Source organism: Ursus maritimus, unplaced genomic scaffold, assembly GCF_017311325.1.
Source record: "Ursus maritimus isolate PB19 unplaced genomic scaffold, ASM1731132v1 scaffold_8, whole genome shotgun sequence".
In the NCBI taxonomy this organism is placed as follows: Eukaryota; Metazoa; Chordata; class Mammalia; order Carnivora; family Ursidae; genus Ursus; species Ursus maritimus.
Window position 1 is genome coordinate 6,036,418 of NW_024426996.1, and position 18,746 is coordinate 6,055,163.

Consider the following 18,746-nt stretch of genomic DNA (forward strand, 5'->3'; position numbering starts at 1 on the left):
GTATTTAAAGTCTTTTTAAAAAGGGCACCTGGGTGGTTCAGTTGGTTAAGCGTCTGCCTTTGGCTGGGAGCATGATCCCAAGGCCCTGGGACTCAGTTGGAGTCTGCATCGGGCCTCCTGCTCAGCGGGGAGTCTACTCCTCCCTCTCTCTCTCTGCCCCTCCCCACCCCCACTCGTGTTCTCTCCCTCACTCAGCTCTCTCTCTCTCAAATAAATAAATCTTTTTGAAAAAGTCTTTGAAAAAGTTTTTAGAACATGTATGAATATCTTTTCCTACTCCATAATATACCATTTTTATTTTAATGTAAAAGTAAAGATGTAAGTTATTCTTATTTACATAACTTTTTTAAGATTTTATTTTGAGAGAGAGAGTGCACACAAGTGTGGGGGAGGGGCAAAGGGGGAGGACAAGCAGACTCCCTGCTGAGCATGGAATCTGAGTTGGGGCTTGATCCCAGAACCCTGAGATCATGACCTGAGCCCAGGCTTATGCTTAATCCACTGAACCACCCAGGCATCGCCATATTTAACTTTAAAAACACACATACTTTTCAAGGAAATGTTGGCGTTCCAAAAAATATGACACATTTATTCTATGGCTTCTAGCACCTGTGTCACCTGAGGGAGTGGAGGGGGGAGAGGCAGGTGATGGATGATACATAAACCCCAGCCAGAGAGTAACAGTCTAAACCCAATGATAAGCTTTGCTTGATGTGGGAAGATTGGAGGTAGGGTTGAGACGCGGATTGTGGTGAAGACCAATAAGTTTTTGATATGGCACCTTTCTTTGTCTTATAATCCTGAATCCTTTTCATTTTATCCCTATTTTCTGACTAATTTACCTTTTTTTGTCTTTTCCTTGTAATGCCTTCAACAGGTTTCCACAGAAAACATCAAGATGCAGGCTTTGCATTTTTGCTTTTATATCAATCTAAATGGAATCAGTCTTAGTCTAGGAAATTGAGGAGCATTTTCTTATAATACCTCTTTACAGTAAACATTAGAACATATAACTTCTTATGAAGTGTATAAAGTGACCCACTAAACAAAATACAGTTTGGCCTGAAAAAGAGCAATAGTGTTTGCTTAAGTCACGGCTAACAGTTCAAACATAGGACAAAAGAAGTCCAAGGCCTAGAGTTACAAAGATCACGTATCATTTTCCTCTTTTGTGCTTTTACTAGAAGGTGATTTTTGTACCCCAATAAGCCAACCATATCCAGGGATCTGGTTCTATTTAGACTATTAAGCAATTTACCTCAATGCAACCTCTGTTTTACATCCACTGCCTGTTTATAAATGAGCATACAAACAGAATACAAAATCCCTGTTTGTAAATAAATCCTTACCCAAATTTCCCTATGACATTTTCAAAGCAGCTGGCTTCTCTATGTCTAGTTGCAAGTGTTATTTTGAACAATTCTTTTGACATTCAGGGAGGAAGTAGAAAATAGCTTGTTAAAAAGTTACAATATCTCTTAAAACTTGATCTCTCCCCACCTTCCCAACCCGGCCATTATAATGGGCCTCATCTTTTCGTTCAACTTAAAATTCTGCTGTTGGAATTCATGGTCTTGCTGTGTTATTTGCTCTCTCTTTGATAGTTAGCCTCTCTCCGCTGTTCGCTTTCATTCCTGCAGGTATTGGACATCTCCAGGGAGCATTATCTCCATGAGAATGAGAAAAATGACACTGCAGGATGGAACAGTAGTGTTAATGGGTCACTGAGTGACAGCTGAGCCTTCTCTCAGAGGTATCAGCCTGGCTAGCACTGCCAGGAACACCAGAGCTATACAGTAAAGTGTGCCAATTTAATCTTGTCATATGTAGCCTGCGCTGCAAAGATAGAGCTCCCCTTAAAAGCCCAGTGTGACGAGGCTAAACCCAACTCATGCCAAAGGAGAACATGGAAAGATGCTAATTGGAAAATACCTGTGCTACAGGTCGCCACGGAAGATAGCCATTCATTCATTTATTTAGCAACAGGCTCTGGTTAAGATAATAAATAATAAAATGCGAAACTTCCAGGGGCCTCTTGGACATCATATATAGTTAACCTATATTAACCTAGATTCAACTTAAAGACAGGCAGATGCAATCATATTTACAGAATATGATGTCAAAGTATTTCCACTAAACTGATTAGTTCTGATGATGGGTTGTTTTTTTTTTTTTTTTTTGCATTTTTATTTGTTATACTCCTAGACCCATCCACATTTTTAAAATAAAAGGTGGAATTTCCAGATAGCAATGTAAACATTTAAAACTCACCAACGAGATCCTGAGCTGCTGAGCTTCTCGAACTCTTATCTCCCCCCACTAGACAGGATTCAGGCTACGCATGGACAACGGAACCGAGGGTGGTGTACTTTTCTTCACAAAGTTTATTTTTCATCCTGTCATTGTTCAATATCATGTTTATTACCAAACAGAACTAATAGTCATCTACACTGAAATGCTGTTTGCAATTAAAATCCCCATAAATTCTAAGTTTTAATTAACACCAAATCTTACTTTTAATCTATTTGAAATTAAAGGAAAACAGATGAGCACTTTTATAAGGCCAATGGTAGACTTCACATTTAATTAATAAAAAACCTAATAAAAGAGCAGCCAGTGATTATAGCAGCAGTCATTCATATCAGTGTGACAGAATTTCACATTTCATGTCTAATGGTTGATACTCCAGGGGTATTTCTGAATTTATCTTAAAAGTGTCACCCCATTGCATCAATAGCATATAAAATATTTTTTTAATACGTGACAAGAAATGTAAAAAAAAAGAAAAGGACAGTATATTTGAAGGATATTTAAATTCCTCCAGCAATAATTGCTCTCTTTTGCCAAATGTTAAGTGAAGAAAACTGTTAAAAAGCGAGTATGTTCTAGATAAATAATATCAGATTTCATGATATGATTAGTGACAATGTATTTTTTTCATAGCTCTAAGATTTGGCAATTAAGAGTGATGAGTAAGAACTTGGTGAAAAAATTAAGAGTTATATATAACTCTGAGAAGAATTTTTCCCATTTGGTCTATTACTTTATCTCCCTTGGAGAAAAGGGAAAATGTCAGTACCATATATTCTGCAAAATAATGACAATCAAGCAAAGTTCCTATTTAATGTTATAATAAGCAACGTTATTGCAGAATAGTTCAGAGCCCTGGGCAATGAATATATATATATATTTTTTTTCTTTTCACCCCAATGATAATTCTGAAGTATTGTTAAATAAAAATTCAGGACAAATTATCATGAAGAGAACATTTGATTGAAAATAAGATGTACAGTGAAAGTTCTCTTCATTTCACCCAGATAATAATGATGTTAGAAAAGGAAAGACGTTATGGGTTAATTTTTAGTAGCAACTGGTGATGCCACCATATTTCTCCTGCTGGATGAGCAAAACCATCTGAATCATCATGCCTTCAATAATAACTCCCTTTCCTAAAAGTTTGGGACCAGGGTCTAGAAGACATGATAAAAGGGATCACAACACAAAACTATAAAAGAAAACTTTTCAAACTTTTAACAAGCTTCCTATAATTAGAGCTGTAATTGAATGTGACCAAGTGAGATAAGAAATAAAGATTCATGTATAACCTGGTGTTAAGATCTAGTATGGCTTACAGTTTCAACCAGTAAAGGACTAGTAAAGGTGTCCAAAATTGTGAACTCATTTCTGCTCAGTTTTGAGTTGTTTTATAAAATCATAGTCCCACTCAGAATAAAAATCATCAATTCAATACATATTTCTAACAAATCAAAACAAATTCGAGAAAGCCTAAGTCAGAGTTAGGTCTATCTGCATTTCCTCCAAAAAGTCTTATTTGCACTTTCTGGGAAAGCGTTTTGTTCAGAAGATTTTAATTCTCACATAATTAAAAACTCATGTCCCAAATTTTTAACCTTTAAGCAGACAAAAATTTTCCCTAATAACCTTAATTTTAATAAAAATAAAGTATATATTAAGTGCGATAGTAAAGATAAACTATATATTCAATAATGAAATGAGTGCTTCTCTCCTCTGTATAGTTTTTCATAATATATTAGTATCTCTTAACTGTACCATTTTTGATGTTTTCTTTATATAAATGACCTCCAACAACCCTTCTTCTCAACAATATTGGGTGCACTATTACCTTTTTCTAATATCAGTATGCAGTAACAAAACTAGCACATTTCTTTCTTTTCACTTTGCTTCTTTGAAGACCTAAGTCACTGAACTAGGTTTAGAGAGACAAAGGAATATTGGCAAAATTCCAGGGCACTGCTGCCCCCTAGAAGGAAGTTTGAGCAGCACATTTAACTATCACAGGCAAATCGTGGGAAAAAGAGCGCTCTGAGGAAGAAGGCGAACCTTGCACCCCACTTTAACAACCTCCTGTTGGCCACATCACTGGTTTTCTTTGCCCTATTCCTACCTAAGCTTGGGCATAGTGGTGCCTATTACATCCTCAACATAGATCCCAATAGATTCCATGGATCTCACTCCAGAGATCCCTGTGAATAGGTACCGATAAACAAGCAAAATTTCTTTGGCAAAACAATACTTCTTAAAAAACAAAGGTGAAATTTTAAGCTATCATATGCATGAATTTGAGATTTCAGGCACTGTTGTAAATATCACCTGGGTAGGCGATAGCCTTGCCTATCTTTGCTGGAGATACAAAGTTTGCTCATGTGATCCTCACAGAGCCACGTAAGGAAGGCAGTTTCTATCATTCTCAATTTCTGTGTGAAGAAAGTGAGGCATAGAGAGTTTGGGTGAAAGGGAAAAATTATAAAGCCAGTAAAAAAAAATGTAATATTTAGTCTTCACTTATTCCTCACATATAATCAAGTGCCCTCCTTCTGTATGTCCCCTTTGTGTACCGAGTTGTAGAAATGCAATAATGATATACAATTAGATTTCCCTCTACTTAATCCAGTTCATATGGAAGTGTTGTGCTGTGAGCTTTCCCAGATTTTCTGGCGCTGGGTGTAGAAAAGGACACATCATCATTGAATGACAGAGGAAGCGACACATGAGCAGCTGTTATAGAGGCAATAAAACTAATGTATTGCATTCCAGGCAATGGTTACAATGACGGTTTGTCTTTATTAGGATCAATGATGAACAAATTAAAAATAGAGTACCGTCAAACTGCAACATTCAAAACAGAACACTCTAATTTCGTAAAGTTGTGTTGTCTTCTTTAATTTGGTAATACAGCAGAGCTGAACAGGCACACTGGGAAATATGAAAATCAGGATCTCATAATTATGCAATGTGTTATGAATATGAATGCCGTTTCTCCAAGCAACCTAAGACAATGCTGTAGATGTTTTATGGAGCTTTCTGTGCGTGAGAATCTTTCTGTTCCCACGGACCCACTGTGCATCTAGATTCTAAGATATTTCCATAGTACCCAACACTGTAAATCTAACAGGCCACCATGGGAGAAGGCTCAGAGACATTTTTAAATAAGAAGGTCCAATAAACATCATCCATATTGGTAAACGAAGATAGGGTGCAAGAAGAGATTTTAAGCTCAAACATGTGAGGAACTCATCAAGAGCACCATATTTGGGAAGCAAGATCATTGCGGGATTGTGGAGGAATTTAATAAGCTCCTATCAGGGCCACCGGCTGGCTATGCTGCTTGCATTCTCTTAGTTCATAAGCACTTACTGAAGCTTACCATGAGTTTCTCCAAAAACTCTTAACCTCTTTGTGCCCTCGTCTGGCCCTCTTCCCACTTCATTTTTCAATAAAATTATCATCTGTTTACAAGAATGCATTACAACTTTTAAAGGGATTTTCCATATTTTATAGAAAATTTCCATATTATATGGAATGCACTGTATCCCCATTGACCTGAGGAGAAGCAGACCTAAGGAGGTTAATAAGCCCGGTAAACACTGGGCATATCCTCAGGTCACATCTGTAGTTCATGGAGAGCCAGTCTCACCTCCTGATCCAGTATTCCTTGCCTGCACACACTACACTGCTCCCCCAGTGTTCAACCCAGCTGCCTGTCTTCTGGTGAAGTTTTATATCTATCAGAGCTTCCTTCCCACTAATCTCAGCAGAAGAGGAGTTCTCATCTTATCTGGAAATCTAACTCCTCAGCCCTTTCTGCAGAGCCTGCTGTTCACTCATAATGAGACACCCCTCTCACTCATACTCCCTGTCCCGCCGCCTCCCACCAGAGAATCAGTAATTCTGTCTTCTCCTTTGGCCTTCTTTCATGCTCATATTTCCTCAACTCTGAAAGAAGATACCTGAGTGGCCATTGCTTCTTTTAGATCTCATCCTAGAGCATTCCTTTTATCTAGTCAAATTCCACAAACATGCAGCCCGTCTCCACAGTCTCCATTTACTTTCCTCTAATTGCTTCCATATGCTTCCACAATCTGTGTCATCAACAATGAACTGAAATTTCTCACATCAAGGACTTGGCTAAATTTAATGACAACTTCAGTATTATCGTTCTCTGGAACTCTCCACCACATAGCATAAGTGTTTCTCCATGGATATTACCTTACCCTAACTTTAAGAGGGGGAAAAAAAAAAAGGTCATGTTCTTATGCTACTTATACCCCAAACTTCATTTCCTGATATGTCAACCTTGACCCAAAAAAAGTAAATGTGGGTCTAAAGTTTAATGCTATGTGCTCTATTCTTGCCAGCTTAAATGATTACTCACAGAGTCTCATGTGATTTATTGGTTTAATTCTCACCAGTAGGGAACTGCCAACTTTATTTTCAACATTAACTTCCCTTCATTCTCTCTAATCTACCAGAAAAAAAAAAAGTATATTTTAAAGCTGTGTAGTCATTTAAGCCTGAAAAAGTCTAAAACGAAAGAGTTCTTGCCATTTACCCCTTTGAGTAAAAATATCTTCCCTTCTTAATTTGCTTCTTAACATTAGAAATCCATTCCGGGTTTATAAACTTGACATACACTTTGATTTTAAAATATTTTTAAAAATTCTATACTGCAAATGCAGAAAAGCACAAAAACAAAATATTTAAATCATCCCAAGATAATTGCTGTTAAATTTTAATGTATTTCCCTTTATTTTTTATTTCTAATATAATTAGGATATATTATGCATTTTTATCTCTTGAGTTCTTTTTCTTGGTATCACATATAATTATTATCAAAATAATCACAAGCTATTTAAAAGATAATTTCAATGGCTGCCAAAATATCTCCATTACATGGATGTGCCATAATTAAAATGTTTCCATAAGACTGAACACTTATGTTATTACTGAGTTCATACTATGTTCCATGCATTAAGGGAGTACTGCTTTTTAAAATTTACTTTACATTATTTTAGGGTTTTTAAAATTTGTTTAATTATAACTTACAATGTTTTTAACACAAACAAATGTAATGTATTCAATGTCTCAGTCTTGGCATACAGTCATGTGTTTATATACTATGAATGAGTACGTATTGTTTTATTTTAATGGTTTTATCTTTAGTATTTAGTCTTTGAGATATCCAGAAATTGCTGGATCCTACAGAGAGGTGATGTTATAACTCTATTTTGTCCACTCAGTTCTTCCACTCTCATGTACTGTGTACTCTGTACTTTAATTATTTTGGGATGCTGACTTTATATGTATCTATCTATCTATCTATCTATCTATCATCTATATTTGTTTATCTACTTATATCTATCTATATAGATAGATCTATAGATCTCTACATCTTCATTAGCTAAAAATTCTGTTTCTAGGCTCTTTAGTTTTATTATCTGGCAGTTGATTCTTAGGCTAACACTTCCCAGCTTTAATTATTAGAGCATAATATAACTACATATTTGATAGACCCTTTCTCATCATATTTCTTTTCCAAAATCCTTCTAGATTTATAGCCTACATAGTATTGCATATGAAGATGAGGGTAATTATATAAAATTTAAAAATGATTTGTAATTAAGAAGTCCATTAAACATAAGATAAATTGGAGACAACTCTGTCTTTATAATATTTAGGCTTTGCCATCCAAAAATATGCATTTTTTGACTTACTCTGAATTTGACACACTGACATTGTGTGGCTTTCCTTGTGAACGCTATCCATTGTTTGTAGATTGTTTCTCAGCTTAGGTGATGGTGGTTTTAATAGACAATTATTTATTGACTTCTTGCTATGTTCCAGACACTTTGCTAAGTATATTGCAAGTGATATTTACTTAACTATCAATGACAAACAAGATTGTATTTCTTATTTTGACTGATAAGAAAACTAAGACTTTAATAGTAATTGTTTCTGGGGTGCCTGAGTGGCTCAGTCAGTTAGGTGTCTGCTTTCAGCTTAGGTCATGAACCCAGGGTCTTGGAATCACCAGCATTGGGCTTCCTGCTCAGCGGGGAGTCTGCTTCTCCCTCACCTTCCTCCCTCCCCAACCCCTGTTCATGCTTTCTCTCTCTCTCTCAAATAAATAAAGTCTTTAAAAAAAAATAGTAAATGTTTCCAGAAACCAAAAGCCAGAAAGTGATAGAAACTGAACTCGAATCTAGATGTTTCTAACTCCAAAGGCTTTAATATTTCCGTCAATGATTATGTAAGCTCTGATGAGGTCATCTGCTGAGAACAAATGATATGTTATGAAGATAAACAAAAATAAATATTTTACAAATCTTCCAACTGGGTGAAAAGAATGAAAGTCAGGTACTTAACAGTTCAAGAAGTACTTCTGCTAAAGGAAAGACCCCATGAAATTGTACTTTCTATAAAATAATTTTAAAAAACAAGCAGAGATATTAGGAAAGAATGTAAGTGAAACAACAATCACTTACTTTTTAGAAGAAGACAGTGAGATTCTAAATGGTACTTTGCATTATATTTAATGCCCTTTAAGCTCAAATCTTATCTGCTCCTGAAAGGTTACTACATTTACCTGCTATTATTAAAAGTTGTTAAAAGATAACAAGTTACCGTGCACTCCATTGTGAATGAAGAGGAAGCATACATGATTTACTTTTAAGGGAGATTGCGTACACACTTCCTCTAGCAATTCAATATTGTTAATTTGAACCACAACACACAATTACTTCAAATCCTACATAACAGAAGATTTGAGGCCCAAAATGTGAAAATATAGATGATTTCATGCCATTGATAATCAAGTAAAACAACAACAAACAATAAGCAAAAATGAAGGTGACGTTAAAACAAGAGTAATTTGTAAATAAAAAGGGAGGATATCAACGGTTGGACATCAGGGGTACTTCAGACATTGTCAATATGCTAAATCAGGGCCTTCAATAAGCTATGCACTGATTTTGGATTATGAATATGAAATTTTAGTAACCACAAATATCTTAATCAGGAGGTTAGTGGTAAATATCCCTTAATCACATGTAAATATGTGTCTCTCAAACTTTGTTCATTCTACTGTATAATAGAATAAAAGATTTGCATCTTTGGATCAATTCCCAGTCCATCAGGAGGATCCCTTGTGGCTTTTCAGTGGGCAATTCAATCATAATTTAAGCATCCTGGCTGAGGGTCAGGCACTTCAGTAAAGAAAAAGAAACACCACATTTGGGGGCTATTCTATCATTGCCGACCTACCTGGGTGGTGGAGCTGGAATACCAAATTCTGGGTTAAGAAGTTCATTTCTTTTTCTCTCAAGCTAGCTTGGGAAGTAGTTCATGGGAAAAAAGAAACAAGAGAAGGGAGAGAAGGGAAGGGAAGGGAAGGGAAGGGGAAGGGGAAGGGGAAGGGGAAGGGGAAGGGGAAAGGGAAGGGGAAAGGGAAAGGGAACTATATTAGGATACCCCAGAAGAGCCACAGAGTCTTCATTCTGAGCAGAATACCCTATCATTTGCCTCTCAGTCGTTACTGTTTGCCGAAAGATGGAATGTTTAATGACACGGAGCATTCACATAAGCAGTTATCTGTGTCAGTTAAGGCAAGGGAAGGAGTGTATAACTAATGAAAACTAAAGAATGACATGTAACATTACCCTAAGACCTCACCACTACTAATCAGCATTCTTCAGTAATCCTCAACCAGGGGTTTCAGAGTTTTAGGGCTGGTTTTCAAGCCTTTGAATGCAGACTGAATTAACATCAGCTTTCCTGGTTTTTCAGTTCTCAGATGGCAGACTGTGGGACTTTTCAGCCTCCATAACTATGTGAGCCATTCTTTTTTTTTTTTTTAAGATTTTATTTATTTATTTGACAGACAGGCAGTGAGAGAGGGAACACAAGCAGGGGGAGTGGGAGAGGAAGAAGCAGGCTCCTAGCGGAGGAGCCTGATGTGGGGCTCGATCCCAGAACGCCAGGATCACGCCCTGAGCTGAAGGCAGACGCTTAACGACTGAGCCACCCAGGCGCCCCATATGTGAGCCATTCTTATAATAAATCTCTTTATATCTGTATCTATGTCTACACCTATACCTATACCCGTATCCATATCTATACCTGTATCCATATCTATATCTATGTATCGATATCTATACCGTAGCTATACCTATATCTGTATCTATCTATCCTATTGGTTCTATTTCTCTGGAGAACCCTAATACCCCTGTATATAAAAACTTCCATTCCCTCAAGTAGAAGACACATCAGGAACCTAGGCTTCTTCCAGTTCTCTGCTTCCCCATCCCTAGTTCTCATTTTTGTCCTTCAAGATGGCTGCTAGATTTCCAACCATTGCATCTGCTTTTCAGGGAGCAATATGGGAGAGAGAACAAGAAGAACCAAAGGAAAAAAAAAAAAAATAGGTGAAGGGTACATGCCAAACGTCTTCAAATAAATTTTCCTTGAAGTTATACATTTTTCTGCTTCTATTTCATTGGCCATTAATTAGTAACAAGGTCTCATTTAATGAATGGTAGGAAAGCTGGAAAATATAGTCTTCCCATTAGGCACATGAATAAAATAGAGGATACGATTAATAAAGAAGAAGAAGAAGAGAATGGATTTTGGTATAGGTAATTATCAGTTTGTCACAGAATAAATCAAATAAACACTAGAGGTTACACTGCTACCAGGGCTAAAGTTCCACTCATTCCAAATGATGTCCAGTCGTCTATCTCATGTACCTTGTGGGAGATTTTGCAATGAAATTGAAAGAAAGCAGTAAGAAGCTCTGATAATAAAAAGCTGGAATGCATATGATGACAAAGCAAAAAACTTTTTCCTCAGTTGTGGCCAAAAATACAGAAGCATTTCAAGAGCATCTAAGAAAGGGAGAGTTCGGGTCTAGCCTCATCAGAATGCTAGCTAGTAACTTCTACAGACTCAAGACCTGTAAACTTCAACTAAGTTAGGAACAACCTCTAGCTAGAGCTGAACTTCAGCACGGCACATGCGACCTCTCGAGGGAGGGGGTGGTGGGGTCTCCCACATCTACCACATCCTTTCTCAGAGAGTTGTTCTTGAGAAGGTTTCGAAGTGGTACAAGATACAGTGGCTTAGTCTTACTTTTTTTGCTTTTCTCTCTAAGTATCTTCCAAAATCATCTAGTGTCCATTTCCTTTCAACGTTGAGTCCCTAGCACTTTGTGTGGCATTCATGGTGAGGTCTGTCTAGTGACACAGTCGCCACCATTTCCTGTGAATCAGCAATTCAGCCCCATGCCCAGCTGTTGCTGCCATTGATTCTCTCTCTGAACTGAAGCTGCCGTTGAACCTCTGGGCCTCTGGGGTTGGGGGGAGCAGTTCCGCAGACTCATACTCTTGCTGCCTTTGTCATCTCTCCCTTTTTGACCTCTATAAAGTTTTGGGGAATGTTCTATTAGAGCACAGGCAAGCCTGCAGGCCAAGTTATAATTGCCAAACCATCTTGAACCACAACCAGAAATTATTTGAACAATTTCCATTCTTGATGCAATCAATGGATTAAGTTACTTGAAATTAAGAACTGTTCCTCTAGATTTTCTTTCTTGGTCCTAAATTAGGAATACAATTTGGGGCAGCTGACCTAATGCTACTTACCTAGGCCTGTCTCTAATAACTTAAGTCGAGAGACCCCTAGGGCTGTTCAGCACACAAAGGGCCCAGCTATCTTTGAGATTAAAAATAGAAAGCACAGCTCTTTCCTTGGGGATGTAAGAGACCCATGACTGGACAGACTCACTTTCCAACAAATGTGGCTTTGCCTCACTTCTGCCTGCTCAAGGAAAGCTCTGCTTGTATCACCTTGAAGCCTGAAGTCCACTACGTTATGAACAGATAGCCGTTTTGCTGAGGCTCATGCTTTGGCCGGTTTTCTAAGTCTTGCTGAGGTCTGTGCCTTTGCTGAGCTCCATGTGACCTGAGTTCTACTGGCCAGGCTTCCTGTGCCTCCCTTTTGGCCAGTGCCCAAGGATCCCTTTGCAAGATCATGTGGCTAACTGACTGCATCTTGTCCAGGCTGCAGCAGTTGAAATCTCACTGCACGACTGAAAACAGCCCAAATCAAAACACTGTTTGTTGATCCCCAAAGGTGTGGCCACAACAGGAGCCTTATTTAGTTTATATTCGCTTATATTTTCCTCCCTAAAATGTTGATCCCTATGACTTCCTTCTTAGTAAGTAGTCTAGGCCTAAAAATGGAATGGGTTTTCATAGGGGGATTAACAAATTGAGAATTTGAAAAAGGTGCCAGATGGAGGCCGAATGTCATTTTTATTATATTAAATGTAGAAAATGTAGTTTAGTGAGAAAAGTAAATGGGCTTGCTGACTGTGCTCTACGATCAGGCAGACTTAGCCACCAAGACACAAGTGATACCGTGAATTTTCCCACAAGAAAAAACAGAATTGTGGGCAGCCCATTCCCAAGGGAGGAAATGAACTGAACAGGATCCCTGAGTTATATTTTCCAAACTTTCAAATCTAATGAGCACTTCCCCTCCCATGAGGTGGAATGAATCAAGGAGCATTTCGAATGCTGAATGATGGGTCTAGAAGAACACATCAGGAATAAAGACCTCTGACACTTGCCCAATAATTTTTTGTTGGGCCTGATATTAAATAATTAACAAAATTAATTATTTAAAATTTTGATAAATGTAGAGATCAGAAATCTAACAGGAATTTTAATAAAGGACTTGATCTACTTTCTCCATCTGTATTTCTTAATGGGGACACTATTTGCATTTTGAGGGGAACAATATTTCAAGGTGCAAAATTGAACTCACACTGTGGATCCTTTAGCATCCTAGTCCCTGAACACTAAAAGGCAGCCCCACTCAGTCTGGCAATCACTATTATAATAAAAAATGCTTCTACATGTTCTTAAATAGTTTCTAAGTGGTGGCATCTCCCCCGTTTGCTAATTACTGCTCCAGGTGTTCCAGAAGAATTCTCAGAGGAGAAAAACTCCACTGTGAATTCTGAAATATGAATAACAGTTGGACTCGTGGAGATGGGAAGAAATTGTTTTCCAAGCAGAGGAAATAGCATGTTGCATAGCCCCGAGGCCAGGAGCAGCAGGATGTATCAAAGAACTCAAAGAACACCTTCAAGTTTGGAGTACAGAAAGTGGGGGAAGTGTTGGCAGAGAAGGCTGGTGATGTATGCAGGGACCCAAGTCGTCTCAGTGCAAAACACTATAGTAGTTTAATAAGGAAATATCATGTTGAGATTGCTGTTTTAAAGTCAGTCATTTTATTGCAAGACTCTCTTTCGTAATCAGCTCATTTTCAGCTTCTACTCATTGTTTGCACTAACCAGAGTACCTTTCTAATTCCCACGACTTTTGTCTTTTATGTATATGTATGGGTTTTTGCTTATGTGTTTATTTTGGGAGGTTTTTTTTTTTTTTCCAAATAGAATAAAGGCATTTCATATAAGTGAAAACAAAGCATCTTTTAATTACCCACGCCTTCACTCCTCATTGATTTCCACACCATGTTATTGCATATAAGATGAAAATAAATCCAATTCTTCCATACCACACATACTGCACAAGAGCCTCGCTCTCACATTGCTTAGTCTTTAAAACTCCAGGAAAGAAAGCTTGATAGATCTGCTGATGAAGGTGTTCAGTTAATTAACAAAGAGTAAAGTAATGAAGACTTACTTTAATTGTGCATTTCCACACTCTCACCCTGAGGACAGGTCCTTTTTATAAAAGAACACAAGTGCTGACAAAAGAGAAAAAAAATCATAAAAAACATAATTACTCCAAAAAAACTTGTGAAGAAATAGACTGGATATTGCACATTCTTTCCTTAAAACATTTAATGATGGAAAACCCATTTTACTTTTAAGACAAGAGATGGTGATTAGCCAAGTAACAATATACACCTTTATACAACGAATATAGAAAAGTCCTAGTTAATGCCGCTTATAGAATGAAGTCATTATGTTCAATGGGAAGACTATAATTTCAGTATATCTGGTATACCGCAGCAAGCTCAAGGTTAATTTTTTTTCCTCCATTTAACTAAATTCATTCTAATTGTCCGTAATATTCCTCTTGGAGTTTCAGAAGTCATCCTTTTGCTCTTAAGTGATTAGATAGAATAAAGAATTTCCCAAAGCACATAAAACTATTTTCAAATAAATACCTGACATAGCCTTCAGTATTCATTATATCAGTTGCTAGAAAACCAAACATATAATTTTTCAGTAAATTTAGGGGCTAAACTTAACATAAAATATTTTAATTCCTAACATATGTTTTCTCCATAGTAATTACATAGCACATAGAAACTTTACAAAACATGTATTTTGGAATTTTTATTTTGAGATGGTTTCTAAATTGCAAAGGAAATTGCAAAGGAAATACCTAAGACTACTTCATGCTAACCAGATTTTTCAAACTACCAGCAAATGAGACCCATGAAGAATACAAGCAATTATTGTTTTATCTAAGGAATGCTTCAGTTCAATTCCATGATTTGCCTTCCTGAGAATGCTATAAGGTGAGTGAAATTAAGGACTTGGTTTTAGACCCGCTAAGTTTGAAATGTTGTGAAGCAGGTAGACTGTCTAGTGGGGCATTATGTCTCAGGAGAAAGATTTGAGCTGGAAATATTGATGTGAGTTTTAATAGCATGGGCATGACAATGAGTCGAGCTGGAAATATAAACAAGAGTTTAACAGGATGGGCATTGACGCTATAAGGAAAATGACACTGCTTATTAAAAGCATATGCTATAAGAAAGAGAAGAAAGTTGATGCTAGAAACCTGGGATAACTAATACCGCAAGGGCAGGAAAGGAAAGGGAATCCTGCAGAGAAGATAAACAGAAACAAAAACACCAAACCATGAAGGAGGAGAAGGACAGAAGAATATGTTGCTTTGCTTTACAAGCTAAAGAAGAGGGGATCGCTAAGAAGGACGAGGATGACCACAATCACATGCTATAGGGGGACAGGCAGGACAGGGTCGATTTGTCTTAAAGGAGAATCTTGCACTTACAACTAAAGTTATCATTCCAGGGGCCGGCAATCCTGTTTTTACAGTTGTTTTTTTTTTTTTTTATTCTACAGAATGCCTAGTATATTATATATGTATCTAAATGCTTAGCATGGTGATAAGTATAACACAGTCCACGTCTTTCCAAGGCAAATTTTTTAAACACTTAACAATATATATTTTATATACACAGATATATGTGGCATAAATACATTAATTTTTTCTGAACCTTAAATCTGAAAATTATATATTCGTATACATTTTACAATACGATATATGTATACATATATTTGTCCTGACACTTAAACATGGAAAAAAACATACATATATTTATGACAGAGCAAGCTAGTTACATTTATCTCTATAATAATAGTAAGCTTTCTTATTAGTCACAGGTCTCCTCATTAATATACTGAGGATGACTGGTCATATTGACTCCTAATATTCATATTCAGTTGAGTCGAACAATGCAGGTGCTAGGGGTGTTGATCCCGCTCACGGTCAAAAATCCTCATATAACTTTTGACTCCCAGAAAATTTAAGTATGAACAGCCTACTCTTGACCAGAAGCCTTACTGATAACATAAACAGCCTATTAGCCCATATGCTATATGTATTATACACTGTAGTCTTACAATCAAGCTAGAGAAAAGAAAATGTAATTAAGAGAATCATAAGCAAGAGTAAATACAGTACTGTATCTATAAAAAAAAAAAGTCCACATGTGAGTGGACCTCTCAGTTCAAACCTACGCTGTTCAAAGTTCAATAGTTTACATGGATTCTTCATTTTATGGTACAAATATGGCAATTTTAGAAACTGAATATATTCTATTTACTAATTAAATAAACACTAACTACTACAAATTGCCGAAAGTTTGGTCACACTTTCCCGCAGATAGTCAGGAAGTTATGATTCATCAAGCTCACTTATAATAACAACTTAATAGCATCAAACAGCTTGCCTGCTAGTAAGTCTAGCTAAAACTTCACCAGCATTTTTAAACTAAGTGCTGGCATTATGTTTATGTAATATGCAAAGTTGCAGGGTATTATTCCTGTAGGTAACTATTGTTAACAGGATTGAAAATGTCTGTTTCCCTTTTAAACTTATTTTTTCTTGGGGCGCCTGGGTGGCACAGTGGTTAGGCCTCTGCCTTCGGCTCAGGGCGTGATCCCGGTGTTGTGGGATCGAGCCCCACATCAGGCTCCTCCGCTATGAGCCTGCTTCTTCCTCTCCCACTCCCCCTGCTTGTGTTCCCTCTCTCGCTGGCTGTCTCTATCTCTGTCGAATAAATAAATAAAATCTTCAAAAAAAAATAAACTTATTTTTTCTCAATAGTGTTGCTCTTGATTTGGGTGAAGGACATTTAGAAAACATTATCATATGGTTTCACTCATTTGTGGAACATAAGGAATAGCAGGGAGTTCGGTAGGAGAAGGAAGGGAAGAATGAAGGGGGGGTAAACAGAAGGGGGAATGAACCACGAGAGACTATGGACGACTCCGGGAAACAAACTGAGGGTTTCAGAGGGGCGGGGAGTGGGGGATGGGATAGCCCCGTGATGGGTAGTAAGGAGGGCACGTATCGCATGGAGCACTGGGGTTATACGCAAACAATGAATCATGGAACACTACGTCAAAAACTAAGGATGTACTGTATGCTGACTAACATATCATAATAAAAAAACATTTTAAGTCAGGGGTTGCAATCCGGTTTTGTAGTCTCAACCGCTCACAGGGGCTAGTTGTAAGCGCAAAAGTGGTGGGTTGTTAACGCTTGGGTTAGACCAGTGCTCCAGGGACATTAGGTCCAACTAAAGAAGGTGCTCCTCAGCTTCAGGCAACATTTGTTTTCCCATCTTAGGTTTAAAAATGATGCATATGGAATACAGTCCTTATGGCCACCACAGAGAATAGGATTATTTCTTCGTTATACACAACGTCAAGTATTAGACATGTGGTTTTGTCTTTAGCACCATCTTCTACTTTTGTACTTATGGTAGACTTGGTTTTCCACATGGATTGTGGCATTTGGTATTTTAATTAAATAATGCCTTTCTTCATCCTGTTCTAACATGAACGAAGTTTGACTGTGTAATTGCAGGGTTCCATTTTATTTTCATTGTTTAGATTACCATTTTATTTTAATTGTATATCTTCAGAAAGAATTATAGGAAAAAGTTTGAGATGGTTATAATTACAGTGGCACTTAGGTTAAATAGTGGAGAACATATTTTCCAAGTTTAAAGGCACATTCAGTTCTCCAAGGGGGGCAGATGTGGAGTATTGGGCTGGAATGGGTGTTGCACTGTGTGATCTGTTGTTGGGGGTGTATGTTCGCTCAACATTTTAACAAGGGCCAAACAAGCTGTATCACTGAAAGAAACTTCTTGAAAACATAAGCTTAAACATTTTAATATGGAAAACTAGAATCTGGAATATGGGTAGCCTCTAAGAGAATACTTACGCCTGACTTCAAAATGCCGGGTATTCCTCAGGAGCTCATTCCTATAAAGTGTCCCTCGGCTGCCTAGTGAAGGATAAAGGAAAAACAAAGCTCTTGTCAATATTCATCAGCCTGTTGCTGAGTCTATTTGTGAAGTAAAGGGGGATCTGCTCTTTAGTTCCCAAGATGGGTGTGGAATTGTCTGCTGGGAATCTTAAATGTTGCTAGAAGGATTCTTGCTCTCCCATCAAGCTCCTTTCCTGGGTTGGAGTTGAGACTGAAAAGCTGTGCTTCATTAGAAAAAAAAAAAAAATGGTGCTTTTAGGGATTTCTTTCTCCAGTTCTTTCAAAGTTCAGTGTTGAAGAACTTGGTTTGGGACTTGTGTGGACTGGGGTTCCTTTCCATACTTTCCATTATGAAGTATAGGAGACATGTCCTTGGCTCCCTCCTACATTTTTGTTTTTTACTTTGCCCGCGATATGCCCTGTCTCTTCCTGCTTTTCCATGACCTGCTTACTTCTAGGTGTTGGATGACTTCCTTCACTCAATCTTTTCAAGCATCAGCCTCTGTCCTCACTTTTCAGAGATAATCATATTTATGCTTGGGCATTAGAGAGTTGATGGTTTGGGGAATTAATCTCACAAGCCCAAGCTGCTCCAAACCCCACAGGCTGCAGCCTCTTTCTTATCAACTCTCCCTTACCCCATCCTCTCAGTCATGAGGACTTGGCCAGAGGAGTGGGTTTCTTCCTATTTACTGATTTGTATTTCAAATGCTGGGACAAGAACCTTCCTATGAAGGTTAGGCTTAGGCTTTTGGGCTGTTTTTCGCAACCTAACTACTGTCCCGCTTTTTCTATAGGGATTATTCCTTGAACCCATAGTCAAGGCCTCCAAGTGTGCTTTGAATAGGAATAAAGTTCCTG